A 13,809-nucleotide genomic window follows, 5' to 3' on the forward strand; every position below is an offset into this window, starting at 1 on the left:
TTGGCAATTATGAATAAAGCTGCTATAAACACCTGTGTGCAGGTTTTTGTGTGGACATAAGTTTTCAACTTCTTTGGGTAAATACCAAGGAACACATTTACTGGATCGTATGGTAAGGGTATATTTAGTTTTGTAGGAAACCACCCAACTGTCTTCCAAAGTGGCTGCACCATTTTGCATTCCCACCAGCAATGAATGAGAGTTCCTGTTGCTCACACATTCCCAGCATTTGGTGTTGTAGGAATACAATTTTAATTGCAAAATTTCCACCACAGTTTTGTCTTTGTTCGTGGCTTATATATTCTAGCAGGGGTAACTTCAGTTTGAAGAGAAATAGACTCAATCCCTCTGATTATTACGTAAAGTTCCTAATTTATGGATTTCTTGTGAACAGATATCTATCCAAAGGAAGTTGTGACCTCTTTTTCAGGATTCTACTGAAAACTATGCGTTGTCTAGAAAACAAAAATAAACATAAATCATAATCTAATCACAAGGTGCTGGTATTTTCATCAACTGCTCTAGAAGGCTTGGACTCACCATCTTATTGTGTTTTGCTTTTCTTTTACTTTGTTTCTTTTTAAAATCTATAAATCATCATCACCATCATTATCCTCATCACCATCATCATCATATCATCATCATCATCCCATGAAGTTTGATATTGCATTATTTTAAATTTCCTAACCAAATACAGTAAAACCATACTAATCCGAAGGTCGTAACTGGAAACCACAACACTCTGGAATTGAATCAATAAATGGTCTCGAGCTGTTTCGAATCACTGCTTAAAAGTATCTCTTAAGATCCCCCTCTTTTCTTCTTGCCAACTTTTACTATTCCACCAGCTTTTGGCCTCCAGTGGAGGTTCTCTGGGGCAATCAGGTTCCTTGCAGCCATTTGGCCCTGGGTGTTGAAGGGAAGAACAGCACAGGTCAGGAGTTAGGAAGGATGTGGCTGGGCCTGGAGCTGGGAGGAAGGCATGGCCCGAGGGGAGCCCGGTATGGCTACACTCTGGTTTTCTAGGCTAATCCCGTTATTAAATTTAAAATAAAATCTTTAGTCATCTGAGATGTCTTCATTCTGCTTTTACACTTGATTTTTTGTTTGGCTGGGTATTAGAATGTAAACTAAAAAAAATTTTTCCCCTGATTTTGAAGGCATTTCTTCTTTGGTTTTTATGTCCCTTGGTTGTATTTGACCTCTGTTTTCTCTTTTTTTTAATATCTCGAAGACTTTAGATTTTTTATTTATCTTTAGTGCTCTAAAATTTCTAATTGATGAGTCTTTAGAAAGGTCTTTTTTCAAAACAATGAGAGTTTTTTTGGCTAAGCATTTCAAGAGCCCTTTCAAACTGGAGACTGGAATCCTTCAGTTTGAGAAGTTTCCTTGTTTAATTTTTTGTTGTGTAATTTTTAATGCAATTTACCATAAGGTGACTGGGCAGGGATTAAGCCCTTTAGCTGAGGAACCCCTAAATGTCAGCATGCAGCAGCCATCTTTGTTCTGGGCCATTCAGTTTCTCAAGAGCCAAATCTTTAACCCCTTGCCTGGCAGGCTCAGCTGTTCAGGCTGGCTGTTGGTATGAGACCATGGAAAGGACAGGGTGTAGGGGTGTCATTCAGATTTCAGACCTTCGTTGAACCCTGCCTTTGTTTCCTCTCTCTTTAGCCATACCTGGCATCCTGGAGTCTTGATCTTCTCTTATTAATGTTTTCTGGAGGAAAGCTTCTGGTCTCCTACAGAGGTATAGTCACCTGGCTGTGAGTGGAACAGCACACCTGGAGACTCTTGCTCTGTCCACTGACTTCAACAAGCCCTGTTTCCTGTCCTGTACTTCACCCCCACCTTCTGTGGCTTCCAACAGTGTTTCAACCAGCAGAGCGCTGTTTCATCAGTTTTCTATACTGAGTTTCACGTAAAATGTCTTTGAACAAGAAGTTCTGCAGCTAAAAATTTTCCGAAAACTACTAGTCTAGATAATCTTTAACACAAATTTATGATGTTGATGTTTGATGATTATACAGTTCACTTATTCATTTGCTAAAATAGCTATTGGGTTTCTACTCTATGACAGGCACCAAGCTAGGTACTCATGTCTTCCCACTTGATACAAACAGATTTAATAACGCTTCTTTGTGTTAATAAATATCTTATAGTAGCCACCCATCTTACCTATTTGAAATACTACATAGGTAAACAAATTCAAGTGATTCAGAATTATCAGTATCCCACTTGAAGAGCAGAATATCAGAACATTTAATAAATCTACTTCTTCAAATAATGAACTGGGACCAGAACTATTGCATTGCTTAAGGGTAGAAGGTCATTTATAAGATTATGGTTTTTCCCTTTAAAACTGTGCCTCTAACTTGTATTCAAGTAACAATACAACTTTTAGTTAGGTCAAATGAAACTGATTTTCCTTTAAGTAATGTATTATCTCAGTTTCAGATGAAAAAAGATAATTTTTTGATGTGTGGCTGGAAAATCACTTCAGTTGGTAAGTTAAGAGCATCGCTCCTCACCAGCTCTTTCTCCAGTGCTCCTTAGCTCAGCAGCTGGTACCACCCAGTGTCTCGGGGTGTTAGCTTCCTGGGCTGCCTTAAAAAACCGAGTGGCTTAAACGATGGAAATGTATGCTCTCACAGTCCTGGAGACTAGAAGTCCAAGATCAAAGTGTTAGCAGGATCGGTGCCTTCTGGGGACTGTGAGGGAGAATCTGTTCCATGACTCTCCCGTAGCTTCTGGTGCTTTGCTGTCCATCTTTGGTGTTCCTTGCTGTGCAGAGCATCACCCTGATCTCTGCTTTCATCTTCACAGGGTGTTATCCTGTGTGCATGTCTGTCTTGAAATTTCCCCTTTTTATAAGGACACTAGCCATACTGGATTAGAGCTCACCCTAATGAGCTCATTTTAACTTGGCAACCTCAGGAAAGACCCTATCCAAATGAGGTCAATATAGGGGTTAGGACTTCAACCTATGAATTTTGGGGTACACGATTGAACCCGTGACACTCAGGAACCTGAATGTCATTCCTGGTAACTCACTTTGCCTTCCCTCTCCACATCGTTCTGCCAGTTCTACCTTAAATACATGTTGGGTCCAGCTATTTCCTTCTATCCTTACCCCAACATAGTCATTCTTTCTCCTGGACTATGGTGGTAACTTCCTCACTGGTCCCCTGATTCCAGTTTAGTCTCTCCTAATCCATTTTCCATATGTCAACCAGGGATCTTCCAAAAGTGCATATTTGATTACACTTCTCCTCTTCTTACAACATTCAATGCCTTCCCATTGCCTAAAGATAAACTTCAACTCCTTCATGTGGCTTTCACACAATTTGGCTCCAGCCTTGTCTCTCCTATTTTATTTTCCCAGTGTTCTGAGCTGGGGCCAAATGGGAACTTCTTTCAGTTCCTTGATTGCACCATTCTTTTGCCTCTAGGCTTTGAACATTCTGTTCCCAGTCTGGAACACTCCCCAACCTCAACTCCCCAGACACTGATTCATCCTTTAGTCCTCAACTTTAATGTTGACTGGCTTCAGGAAGGCTAGCCCTCTGTAATAGGTTGAATGGTGGGCCTCAAAAAGATATGTCCAGGTCTTAATCCCAGGAACCTGTGACTATTATTTTATTTGGGAAAAAGGTCTTGATAGATATAATTAAGATTCATGGTTATATCCCCAAAGCCTAGCCCAGTGCCTGAAGGATATTATAAATATTAATATTTAATATCAATGCTATTAATAATAATAATTTTCTTGAATGAATAAATGAATGAATTGATCCATGCTTTAATCTAGGCACTATCCAAATGGTATAGATTCGGAAAAAACTAGAGGTCCAGCACCCCATAGTTCTGACCTTCCTATTATCTTAAGAAAGTTGCAGGCTCCCTAGTAGAAAAATTGCTCACATCTGGTAAGATACGTTAAAAGCCCAAAAAACAACACCACTCCCTCAAAATGAAAACAAATGCAATCAAACCTGATTTTACAAATAGTTTAAGGGATCCTTTTATCAAGACATTTGTCAAAATTTATTTATTTATTTATTTATTTATTTATTTATTTATTTCAAGGAAGATTAGTCCTGAGCTAACTGCTGCCAATCCTCCTCTTTTTGCTGAGGAAGGCTGGCCCTGAGCTAACATCCGTGCCCACCTTCCTCTACTTTATATGTGGGATACCTGCCACAGCATGGCGTGCCAAGTGGTGCCGTGTCCGCACCTGAGATCCAAACCGACGAACCCCGGGCTGTCAAAGCAGAATGTGTGCACTTAACCGCTGCACCACCGGGCCAGCCCTCAAAATTTATTTTTTATGGAATGGCACATTAGTTATTTAAAGCTGTGTTTAAATGGGTGGAATGGCCCTTAACCCAGAAAATTCTATAGCATAGTGAGAGAAAAGGAGAACTATAATTTTCTTCTTATAAGCAAAAAATCAGAAATATGTAAGAAGATATATGTTATTAGAGACGAAAAGAAAACTAACAATGACAGGAAGGACTAATAATAAGCAAATTCACAAGTTCCATGCCTGTTTACATCCCATTCTTAGAGCTCAGTATCATAATCATTGGTATTTCCCTGTATGCCCAACAGCTTTTCCTTCCAGAAACTGCTCCTTCCCAAAGTTCTGTTGAGCAATAAATCCTGCGACCCTACTTCTTCTGCCCCAGGAGGGCCAGACCCCAGTATCCTCTACTCCCAGGGACAGTGATGTGCTCAATGGTGAGTGTGCATCTCAAGTAAGATCACACTCACAGATTGCTGAGGATGTCATGTCAGAGAGGTGATTTTATTACTTTCTTTTCCTTCTGAGATTACTGGTTCTAAAGACGATGCAATCTAAGCTTCTAAAGGCCATTGTGTCCAGCGTGTTGTGACAGCCTGCCTGAGAAGGAAGCCAACAGATAGGAGAGCAAAGACAAGAAATGGGAAGAGAGTGACAGACTCTTGCTGAAGTTGTTCAAGCCTCTGGATGCAGAAGTACCTGTGACTCAGTCTACCCTTGGACTATCCATGTCTTTAGGTTGTGATAGAAGCTATGAAGGGATCTGCGTGATGTGCTAGAGAGAGGAGGGGTGGGAGAGATGTGTCAGAGTTGGCTGGATATTCTTAAAAAATTAATGCTTCCGCTTTCATACTGTAGAGTTGTCCCGGGCAGTGAATGTCCATTAGGGACTATATTTCCCAGTCCCTTGGCATCTAGATGGGGACATGTGACTTGTTTTTGCAAATGGAATGAGGGTGGGAATGAAGTGTGTCCTTTTATTTATTTCTATGAATAGACATCATTTTATTAAGCCTTTTGAGAGTCCATACCATCATTCTGTTAATATCGGCAGTGATTTGTTCCTGGTTGTACTGAGACATAATTACCATATAACATTGCACAAGTCTCATGAAGTGAGCCCCTTTAGAGTGGAGGCAGGTAAGAAATGGGTGGGCCTGCTTTACTCTCTCTTGCCCTCTTTTGTTGGCTGGATTCAGAGTACTCCAGTGGTTTTAAGGGCATTTTATTTAAGATCAATAGAAAAGGAAATAGATTCCTGAAAATTAGTCTTAAATGCAAAGGAATTTAAGATCAAACCAGTAAGAAAGAGACATTGAAAAAAAAATCTCAGTGCTGAAACACTTGCACCCTTTTTGAATGAAAAGAAGTAATTGACCCTTGTTAATAGTGAATCAAAGCTTTACTCCCAGGTCTGGAAGCTCTGTTGCTCACTGGCAAAGCATTTGGTTTTGGTCACTTCTCAGGGTCTCAGTTTCATCATACATAAGATCTCTAAGTCTCCTTCTAGCCCTGCAGCCTGGCTCCATCCCCATCCCCTAGTTGCCTTACTGGACCTCTTGCAACCACAGGTCCATAACTTACTGTGAGACATTTCACTCAAGAGCCAAAGAGCGAAATGGACAGGCTTTTCTGTTTGAAAGTTGTTTAAAAACCTTAGTCACATTATTTTGTCAATAAAGCTACCTTTGTTTGGTCTATGCTGTTCTGCTATTTTTACCCTTTCTTTCAAGTGTGCGCAAATTTGCTATTTAAGCTCAAATGGGACATGAAAGCTAAAACTGTATCCAGGAGGCTCAGAGACTGAACTTTCAAGTAAGAATTAACCAGTTAGCCACAAAAAGAGGGGAAACGTTTCAATTGTTTTAAGATAACAATAATCCTATTGTTTTGATCTGGAAACTTGAGGTTCAAGGAAACTTTACAGAGACTATATAAAATTTGAGGATGAGCCCACAACACTGTCACAGACTAACCCGCACTGGTAATGCCAGACCCGTGGGATATTCATTAAGCTTTATGAAGCAGCAAATTACAGGCCCCGTGGAGCCAGAAGAACATTTCTCTTTTATGTTGTTCATGTGATCACCTATTCCGGAAGCATTTCTGGAGGTCATGAATGTTGTGTGCTTGAGAAATCTCCTTTCTTCTTCACTAAGTCAGTTGTTGGTAATTGGGTCATTATTAAAAGACAGGTAGAAAGACCTATTAGAAGACAGTTAGAGCACCACTGCTTGATGCTGATATTCTTTTCCGGGTTTTTTTGGATAAGGGACCACCTGTGTTTATCTTCTTGTCGTTGTAGACCAGCCCTGAACTCAATGGAATGAGTGAGGAGTGGTAGATGGGATTGGTTTGGGGAACAACAGATTGAATAAAAAGAGGTGAGCCGAAGTGGAAATGGGAATGAGAAGGAGGAGTGCAAGGAAACTAAAAGGTACGAGTCGGGAGGGGAGATTAGGCCAAGGGCCACCCAGCTGGGATGATTGCATAATATTACAGGAACATATGCATTGGCTCTGAGAAGTTCTAGGTCTGTCTGCATGGAAAAGATGGCAAAACACATTCATTCATTCATTAATATATATAATCAACGTTTACTGAATTGCCTCCTATGTGCCAAACTTCAGATCAGTAACTACATCTTATAAAGAAGGACAATAATATTTTACATCAGTATCTTGCAAGTGTTTCATGATGATTTTCCTAATTGCTAACACTAATGTGCACTTTTTGAAGATGAGGAAATGTGAACCACTAAGAGTTTAAATGACTTGCCTAAGGTCACAAAACAAAGGACTGGCTGCACAGTGATTAGAAGACAGAGACTTTAAAACAAACGCATTGCCTCTGGCTAAATAATAACTAAGATTTAATGCAGCTAATATGATTTTTAAAAGTAATTTTCTTCTTAGCGACACAAGACCAGGCTTATAAGCAACTATAAAGCTCACAATGCTTGCCCTTTTCTAGGATCATTCCCTTGTGAGGTGAAGCCAAAAACGTTTAACGCTAATTACTCATTTGATCATTTTCAAAAACTTAATATCAGATAATGTCCTTGGTATAGAAAAGGCATTTTGCCTTTTTTAATATGCTTTTCCAAATCAGTGCAAGGGTAGTGACACCATAGCATCCTGGCTTTCTTAACAAACATCAGCCATTTGTGGCTATCTTGTCTCCTAGCCTAAAAGTGCTCAGAAATAGATTGCTCAAGAGCGTCTCATACCAGAGAACGGAGCTGCAGGAATCCAAATGAATATGAGAAAGAAAAGAATAGTAAATCAAGGAATAATAACTTTAAGAGGAACCAAATAATTTGACCTTTAAAGGCACAGGAAATGCTTAGGTCTGATTATATTGCACACAGAGCTAAGCCGACCGGCATATAAAAAAGTGAGAAGGCATTGGACAAAATGGTCGAGTGTAAATTGTCTGAGATCTCCACCAGTTCCAGCACGATGCTGGTCATTGGGTAAAGAATTCGAATCCTCTTGGCCTTGAGGAGCATTATCTTGCCTATTTTAGGCTTTAAGGGGAATAGCCATCATCCTGTTCGATGAATAGTGATGGAAGCTGGTCCCTCTTGGTTGCTGTTCAGTGTAGCAGTAGCACTTCCCTTGATTTATACACTCTCTGAGAGGGACACAACCTGACATCCTGTTTGTTGTCACAAATGGCTATAAATTGTAAATTAGGTGACAGCCATTCTCTTCTATTTAAAGGACATCCTCCTTTTTTTGTTTAACAGCTTTTTTCTGCCTATTTCACTGGTTTTACAACCATCTGAGGCATGAGAGTGTTCCTCAGTAAACGTGTTAGGCCTCAGCATTGACGAGTGGCTGCTGTGTGAAAACCTTGAGGCCTCATGTCAATTGCCATGTTGTCTCCCTGACCAGAACGTAGCCAAGAGCAGAATTTAGCTGGCTGTTAGGAACTTTTTCAAGTCATACACGAATTTGAAAATTACCTTAGCAAGAATTCAAAGTTGCCTATTCCTTATTTTGGAAATGTAGAATTCATATTCAATAGTTTGGGGGCCATGAATGGCTTGTAGGGAGTCCATAAGCCCTTGAAATTTCAAGCATACTTCCTTTCTGTTTTCTTTCTGAGACAAAGAGAAAAAGTGAGGTGGCCTTTCTACCTGGGAAGGGGCTAAGAGAAGGTGTACACCTGGCCTTGACCACTTGTTTTGTCAATAAGAGGTGACCTATTAAATGTCTGCTTTTACACGCGAGCCAGTCTTCTGCTGGAGTTCAAGAAAGAAGTGGATGGGAAAAGTACACTTCTCATAGCTTAAGACCAAACAATTCAGATCTTTTAAAGTAATTTATTCTTATACTTTTCCTCGAACAATTCAGGTCTCTTTAAATAACAATTTATTCTGATATTTTCTTGCTCACTTTCATTTTCATTTGGTTTCCAGCAGTTCCCTTCCTAGTATGTAGTTTCACACTACTTATTATTCTCATCTCCTTAGAAGTGTGATCTGGACAAATATTGTGAGACTGGGCTCAAAACTGGAAAAGAGAAGGGAAGCTGGTGTTTTCTAAAAGGTGTCAATCAAGGCACCTCGATCTGTGACCAGATAGTTGAGGAAGGCATGCAGGCCTCCGAACTTTTGCAAGTTTGTTTTGGCCTTTTTCACGCATTTTCTCAGTAAAGACTCTTGAAAGACTAACTTTGACTGTACTGAAACTAAGATAAAAGGGATTTTCCCACCCTCTGTCCAGAATAGTCACAGGCTTTCCCACCAAGTGAGGAGCAGCAGCCGTACCACCAGCTCCAGAAGGGGAGCCGAGCCAGGAGAAGCTCAGGGGGTGGTGGGGCCGGTGGGAAGAGGAAGCGGGAAGCCAGGATGGACTCTGGCAGGTGCAGGTGGGCACGCTACCTCCTTTCCTGAGTCTTCGAACTCAGGCTCTCTCCAAATAGGGTGTGCATTTCTCCTTCCCCAACTCATTAAAAATGATGCACATTATGCATTATTGGAGGCTTCCCTCTTAACAGGACCAGATATCCCGATGGCATTTGGCAGCATCCTCTTGCATTTCAGTGTCCAATGTGCTCCATTTCCGCTGCTCCCCCACCCCGGCACAATTTAGAGGGTGGGGTAGAAGTGAGGTTGTCCCTTTCTCTATTTTTTCCTTACCCAGTCCTCTTTCATTCTTTAACACCTTTGATTGTGTCTCTCCCTCTGACTTATCCATGATTCTACTTACAAAGATTTTTAAAGTTTTTGTTAAAAAAGTCAAGATGATACTCTTACACAATTTGAATCATCAAATAGTTTTGTGAAGTTTGCTCAAAAAGAAAAAACTGCATCCTCCTCCCCCGCCCTCCTTTTCCCATTTCTGAGAGGTTACCATTTTCGGCTTTAAAAGTATTTACCTCCATAGCTCCAAATAACATACTTCTTGATTTTTCAGTTTTAGGTATTATTTTTTGACCTCCACTGCAGGGGAAGATTTGCCCTCTTTTACCCTGCTGGACCCATCCCCTATATGTGTCTTACATAATCAGTGACTACAGAATTATTACTATGTAAATGCTGCTTTAACTGAATGATGTGAGAAATGTGACTCTTCACGCGCAACTTCATATTCTCCTTGGGATTAGTAATTGCCTTGGTTTTGATTTCCTTAGTTTTCCACGTCCTCATTACAATTCATCCGCAAACTCTGCCCTAGTTTCTCTATTGTCTGTTCTAGAACTTCTAATTTTTGAATATTGGTCATCCCGGACCAATCCTCTAATTTTCTTCTCTTTTCCTTCCTGTTTCTCTTTTCTTTTCATTCTACTTTTTCAGAGACTTCACAGCTTTGCTGTACAATATTTCTGGTGAGTTTTTCACTTCTTCTAGCATATTTTTAATCTACAGGAGTTCTTTTTTTTTTCCTCAGAAGTTTCTTTTTAAGACCAGCTATCCTCTTATTGTATTTTGTGAGACTAATATCTTCTCTGATCTTTCTGAGAATATCGATAGTTTTCTTTTTCAATTTCCTGGGTGGTTCTGTCTCTTCGAGTTGTTTTTTTCTGTTTGTGAGTGTTGGCCTCTGTGATTCGTAGTTGAGACTTTCTTCAGATATCTGGGGATCCTCCACTGTCTGCTTATACTTAGGAAAGTGGCCCAAAAAAGCTGAAAGGCAGCTCTGTGGCTGGTTGGTGCCTCCCACCTTTGGGACACACAAGAGAGCAATCTGGGAACCCCTGATGTCAATCTCTTTGGACATCTTCTCTTTCAAGGGAAGAAACTTTTGTTGTCTGTAGGGTCTGTGCCTGGCTGATGGCATCCTGAGACCTGAGTGGTAATGGAGGATTTATGGCCCCAACGTTCAACAGCTAAATGGCCTGGGACTTTGACTACTTGTGTTCTATAGACACCCTCATCCTCCGTGGTGCCTGGTCTCCCCCATTCCAGAGACCCCCTTTTTCACCCTGTCCTGAGAACAGCCTCCAGGGTCCCACCAAGGTGGGGAAATGCAGAGGCCAAGCTGTGCTGAGCGAGAGCGTGCGGGGCATCTGAGTCTACACGTTTTTTACACAGACTTCCAAACAACCACACTGTTTCCAGCTCTGCTGTCATTCCCATACCCACGGTTACTGAGTGCTGCCAACGTCCAGCCTTTCGAGGGGTTCCACGGTGCAAATCTTGTTCAGCTTTCCTCACTGGCAAGCTTAGTATTCATTTCCATTACTACTGTTTCACTCATCACTCATCCTTTTGCTTTCTAGCTTCCACAATTTCATTGCCGTTCCTTTCTCTCCTGCTCTTTGTCCTTGAGAACAAAATGCCTTAGCATTTTTTTGTTTCACTCTCATTTTAGTGAGGTTTCAGGAGAGTTAGTTCCACCTACTGCATCTGACCATAAGTCCTCTTGTGATCTCTAAAAGTAGTTTTCTCAGGAAAAAGAGCACAAGAGCAGGGTTATCATGTACAGTTGTGTTGCTTGTCCAGTGCATAACTCGAAGGGAAACCATTCCCCTCATAAGTGTTGCACATTTCTATGTTTATTTTGACAAATTTCTGGCAGATGACAGTAAAGTGTCTTATTCTACAAAAATAAGTATACCATAGCAATTTTTTAATAGGTAGAAGTAAGATTCTTCGTGAAGGGATAACTTTTTCTAAATTCATGCAGAGGAGCTGTGTGCACTAATAGCAGCTCCGAACACGGGATTTGAATGGAGATTTCTGATTTCAAAGATGTTTCTGAGTCTTCTAGTGTAAGTTGGACCAGACTGACTTCCAAAAACGGACTGAGCAGACTCTCATAATGCCAAATAAATAAGGAGTTTCAACAGGTGGCCTCTGAGTAGTCTGATCAAGATTCCTCTGAAAGGAATAACCAAAATTTTCTTGCCAACATGGCAAAATAAGATCTTACTAATTGCAATAGTCGCTGACAAAATTGTATTTAAAAATAAAACCAGAAGCAGATTTCTGGCTTAAAGTCTTTTGGCTAACTGATCCTGACACAACCTCTCCTAATTTCCTACTCAAATAACAAGAAAGAGGGCAAAACAATGAACATTTGTACAAAACTAAAGTTAACCGCCAAGATATTGCCAGAACCTGGGAAGAAATTCCACCAATTAAGAGGTATATGAGGTGGAAACAGAAATCACAATTGTTGACCTAGGTGTGCTTTTCCAGCGGAAATAGAGTGAACCTGACTTTTTAGATGAGGTGGGGGTATCGTGGTGCCCTATTTCAGTGCTGTACCCTGGCTCAGAGATCTAAGGTCTGTATCAAGCCAAAAACAGGGTGGCCATCACCCAGTTGCATAGATACTTCTTTTGGGTTCACAGGACTGATCTCTCTACATACCTCTTACCCCATCAGTAATTTCCCTTCCTCATTTATTTGGAGATTTTCACCTCTTGGAAAACATGCAGCCGGAAGTGTGTATGGAAGGAGATGAGAAGAAAAGAAGGAGAAGGCTTGACAGTGGCATGTTGCATTCTGGAATTTTAAATCCCAACAGTAACAAATTAGAGGTGAGAACAGATACAGGAAGGGCATGCTGGGGTTAATTTATCAGGACAAGGAACCAGGCATTGAGTGCAAGAGAACGTCTAAGGCCAGGACAACTGCACGAGTGGGATGTGAGCCAGTCACGGGGAATTAGGCTAGAAATCGTGCACCTAAATTTTCCCTCCAATTGTAAATCATTTCCATTTATAAATGAACAACTCATAAGGCCAAGGGCAAGTCATGGACCAGTTCTGCTGGAAAACACTAAACTCTAGATCAATCTTTTTTTCTTCCAAGATAATTGAATAGGAAAAGCCACAACAGCAGAAGGAGTACATGAGAAAAAAAAATACTATAAATAATGAGACAGAGACATAGAGAAAGCCTCAAAACATTTCAAAATGATTTCCTGGCCGTTTGGTAAAGGTGGTATCATGATTTCAAGTTTTACACACACTGTTACAATAACATAGCAGGAAAGAAAAAACAGCATTTAAAAGATTTGAAAAGACACAGCTGTTGCCGCACAAAATGATGCACATCTCTGTGGACCAGAGATTAGAAAGCAGGCAGGGACTGCTTCTGCTCTCAGTCTAGAATAGATCAAGACAACTGGGGTATTGATCCCTTTAGGATATTGAAAACAGAGTGCCCCATATGTGTCAGCAGCCCCGAGCCAGCCCGCTGCCTGAAACCTGGGCTGTGGTGGGGCACCCCAACCCTGAAAGGAAGTGGAAAGAGTTACAACCGCTGCCGAGAGCTCTGGCTTGCATAAATCTACTTATGTGGCTGCAAAGATGGAACAAAGACAACTGCAGAACCAGAATCTGGGCCAACCACAACAGGTCTGGGACTGGATCTATGATGTACCCCAATGTCATTGTGGAAAGGAACCCAAACCCAAGTCCAAAACCTGGTTCTGGTTATACTGCTAGATATAAATGGGGGAAGTGTGTGTTTGAGAGGGAGAAAGAGGGAAAGAAATTAAAGTAACTATTAAGAAATATGAAGGGGCAGCCCAGTGGTATAATGGTTAAGTTCATGTGCTCTGCTTCTGTGGCCCAGGGTTCTTGGGTTCTGATCCTGGGCATGGATCTGCACACAACTCATCAAGCCATGCTGTGGTAGCATCTCATACACAAAATAGAGGAAGACTGGCAACAGATGTTAGTCAGGGCCAATCTTCCTCACCAAAAAAAAAAAAAAAACCAAACCATATATACACGAGCAATAAAAACAACAGAGAATAAATTCCTCAAGAAATGCAAATAATAGAGCAATGTGAAAAATGACTTACTATAAAGTTATAAGCTATGTCTAAGAAAGAGTAGTTGATAACAAGGACTCCGGAATCAATCCTTCAAAACCTAGCTCTATGTCTTATTAGCTGTGTGACCTTGGGCAAGTCACTTTACCTTACTGAGCCTTGATTTCCTCATCATAAAATGAAGATTAAAATAGTATCCATTTCATTGAATTATTTCAAAGACTAAAGTAATTACAACAGCCTAGCACATGTCAAACCAAAATG

Source organism: Equus przewalskii, chromosome 16, assembly GCF_037783145.1.
Source record: "Equus przewalskii isolate Varuska chromosome 16, EquPr2, whole genome shotgun sequence".
Taxonomy (NCBI): Eukaryota; Metazoa; Chordata; class Mammalia; order Perissodactyla; family Equidae; genus Equus; species Equus przewalskii.